General features: G+C 38.1%; 1 pseudogene; it reads left to right on the top strand.

Moving 5' to 3' along the window:
* Positions 1-566: 566 nt before the first annotated feature.
* Positions 567-1,383, top strand: LOC112920414 (TATA box-binding protein-associated factor RNA polymerase I subunit D pseudogene; annotated as a pseudogene).
* The last annotated feature ends 2,589 nt before the right edge of the window (positions 1,384-3,972 follow it).

The following is a 3,972-nucleotide window of genomic DNA, read 5'->3' on the forward strand; positions in this document are numbered from 1 at the left end:
GGGCAGTTATAAAAAACACACAGTTAATTCATACTTAAAAGACAGTGCTTTCCCCCTAAAATCAAGAACAAGACAAGTATGTCTGTTCTCACCACTTCTATTCAACATTACACTGGAGGTTCTAGCCAGGACAATTAAACAAGAAAAAGAAATAACAGATATACACATTGGAAAGGAAGGAGCAAAACTATCTCTGTAAGTGGGTAATATATATATAAAGAAAATCCTAAGAAATCAATTTTAAAAAAGTTAGAATAAAGGAGTTCAGTAAAGTTGCAGGATACAAGACAAATCTACAAAAGCCCATTGTATTTCTATACACCTATAACAAACAAAGGAAAATAAAATTTTAAAAATTTCACTTACAATAGGATCTAACAGAATAAAAAACAGGACTAAATTTAACAAAAGGGTAAGACTTATACTCTGAGAACTATATGACATAGTTGAAAGAAAGCAAAAATCTTCCTTCTGCGTGGTTGTTGAGAACTCTGAAGCAAACAAGTGGTGAATACAATTTGGAGAGGACTTGGAGGAGAATATGCAATGAATTTTCTCAACCTATAATGGCATCTAATTCAGCTGTAGAAATTGACAATGAAAGTGATAATTCTTCTGGTAGCAGCTTATTTAAGACTCAGTGTGTCCCTTACTCACCAAAACAGGGGCAAAGAAACCCTATTAGAAAGTTTGTTCGTTCATATGGCAGTGTTGAAGCAAGGGATTCATCTAGTGACTCCTCTTTTGAACCAAGACCACTGACTTTAAAAGCTATTTTTGAAAGATTCAAAAAAAAAGAAACGTAAGAAGAGGAAATATAAGCCAAAAGGAAGACCAAGGGGAAGACCAAAAGGAAGAAAAACCACTAGATGCTCCCAAATAAATAAGAAACAAGTTAAAGACAAAGGATCTGGGTTCCCACTTTTAGAATCTGAGAATGTAAAAAAAGCCATTACCATGGAGAAAGATTTTAACCTTTGAGCAAGCAGTGGCAAGAGGATTTTTCAACTACCTTGAAAAATTGAAGTATGAATACTATCTCAAGGAATCCTTGAAACAAATGAATGTTGGTGAAGATTTAGAAAGGTAAGATTTTGACAGTCATAGATACAAATACTTGGATGATGATGGATCTCTCCTATCGAAGAGTCAGAAACAGTGGAAGAGGCTGCAACAACTCTTGAACATGATGATGGATGTGCTATCAAATTGGTGGACAATAATGATTTCATAGTAAGTTCTGAAATACCAAATAAAATGAATCTGTATTTAGGACAAGAGGAATATACTGAAGAAGCTGCTTCATCTAAAAAGAGAGCATCAAAATCCAAAAGCATGGGACAGAGGATAGAATGGCCTGAAAAGGAAGAGACAGGAATATGAATATTAAGCCTTTTCACTTGAAAACAGTGTCTGGACTTAAAGGTATTGGTGTATCCCAACAATCTGTACAGTTCTAGGGTGTGATAGTTTAGGGGTGAATACAATTTGAACTCGTTCATGTTTAGAGGATGTTTGAGAACCAGGAAGATCATTTATCTAGTTAGACCCTAAATGGGGCTCTAAAGAAATTGGACCTCAAACATTACTGGTGGGGAGTTTTTGAAGTATGTCCATATTCAAGTGGAGATCCAAGAAGACCTCTGGACAGTGACAGCTGTGGATTGAACAAAAGTTTGTTTTAAAAGTGCTATTTTGAAGATCATCACTCTGGCTTTGGTGGAACTATGGTGATTGGTGGCAGAAGGAATCACATGTCAAATATCTTAAGTAAAAATTTATTAACTTTGTCAGAAAAAAAAGAAAGAAAGCAAAAATCTCAATCAATAGAAAGGCATCTCATGTTCACAGACCAGAAGACCTAATAATTATAAGATGGAAGTTGATCTACATTTTAAACAGCATTGCTGTCAAAACCTCAGATGACTTCTTTGCAAAAACTGATTAAGTGATCTTAAAATTCATATGGAATTCTATGTGACTCTGAGTAGCCAAAACAATCATGAAATTGAACAAAGTTGAAACACTCACATATCCAATTATATTTCCTAAGCTTTATTTATTTGAGAGAGAGACAGCACAAGCAGGGGGAGGGACAAAGGGAAAGAAACTCAAGCAGAATCCACACTGAGCATAGAACCCAATGCAGGGCTTAATCTCTCAACCCTGAGATCTGGAACCGAAGTCAAGAGTGGGACACTCCACTGACTGAGCCACTCAGGTGCCCTTCACATATCCAATTTTACAACTTAGTACAAAGTCCTATGAAGCACCCAAAACAGTATGAAGCTGGCAGAAGAAAGACTGATAGACCAATAGGATAAAACTAAGAGTCCAGAAACAAACCCACATGTTTATGGCCAACTGATTTTCAATGAAGGTTCTAAGATAATTCAGGGAGGAAAAAAAGTCTTTCCAATAAATGGGGACAATGGATCTCTACATGGAAAAGAACAAGGCTGGACCCTATACAACATGCAGAAATAACTCAAAATGGGATCTAAGATCTACAGGCAAAAGCAAAAAATATAACTCTTAAAAGAAAATGCAGTTCATGTATACAATGGAATATTACTCAGCCATTAGAAACGACAAATACCCACCATTTGCTTTGACATGGATGGAACTGGAGGGTATTATGCTGAGTGAAATAAGTCAATCGGAGACGGACAAACATTATATGGTCTCATTCATTTGGGGAATATAAAAAATAGTGAAAGGGAATAAAAGGGAAAGGAGAAGAAACGTGTGGGAAATATCAGAAAGGGAGACAGAACATGAGAGACTCCTAATTCTGGGAAACGAACTAGGAGTGGTGGAAGGGGAGGTGGGCGTGGGGTGGGGGTGACTGGGTGATGAGCACTGGGTGTTATTCTATGTGTTGGCAAATTGAACACCAATAAAAAATAAATTTATTAAAAAAAAAAAGAAAACGCAGTATGAATCTTCACAGCCTTGACTAGACCATGTTTTCTTAAAATATGACACCAAAGGCACAAGTAACGAAAGAAAAAATACATAAACTGGGTATCATCAAACTAAGAACTTTTATGCTTCAAAGGACACATCAAGAAAGTGAAAAAGATAACCCACACAATGAGATCAAAATCTGCAAATCATACATCTGATAAGGAACTTGTTTCCAAAGCATGTAAAGAGCTCTTTCACCTCAAAAACAGAAATAACCTAATTTAAATCTGGGCAAAGAATATAGATTTTTCACCAAAGAAGATATACAGATAGCTGCCAATCTGTAAGATGGCAAGATGCTGAACATCGTCGAGCACCAGAAAACTGCAGACTAGGACAAAGAGGTAAATGCTGGTGAGGATGTGGAGCAATCAGAACTCCCACGCCCTGATGGCGGGAATGTAAAATGGTGCTGCTGCTCTGGAAAATGGCCAGAAGACCCGCAGATGTTGGAGTTACCACACGATCCAGCAATCCCATGGTTAGGTGCATGGGAAAGAGTAAAAATGTACGTCAACACAAAAATTCTCTACAGAATTTTGATGGCAGAATTATTCAGAATAGCCAAAACGTGGATACAACCCAAAAGGGTGCCAACTGATGACTGCATGAGTAAAGTGTATACAGCCGTATGACTGAACAGCGTTCAGCAAGGAAAAGAAAGGACATGCATGCCTCTGCACGGACACACCTTGAAAGCACCAAGTATAAGCAGACAGACATAGACATACCTCATGCAACCACTTGCACAGTAGGGGTCCAGAACAGTGGGACCTGCAGAGACAGCACGTCAGGGGTGGTGTGGCGCTGGAGCAGGGCAGCGGGGCAGAAGGCCCGGGGGGACGGCTGAGGGATTCGCAGCTTCTTCTCTCGGTAAAAAGTGTTCCAAGACTGAATGTGAGGCACATCTCCAAGAATATACTAAAACCAGTGAACTGTGAACTTCAAGAGGCTCATTACATGCTATGCAAAGAATATCTGAACAAAGTTGCTAATGAAAGA

This window comes from Vulpes vulpes, chromosome 12 (genome assembly GCF_048418805.1).
Source record: "Vulpes vulpes isolate BD-2025 chromosome 12, VulVul3, whole genome shotgun sequence".
In the NCBI taxonomy this organism is placed as follows: Eukaryota; Metazoa; Chordata; class Mammalia; order Carnivora; family Canidae; genus Vulpes; species Vulpes vulpes.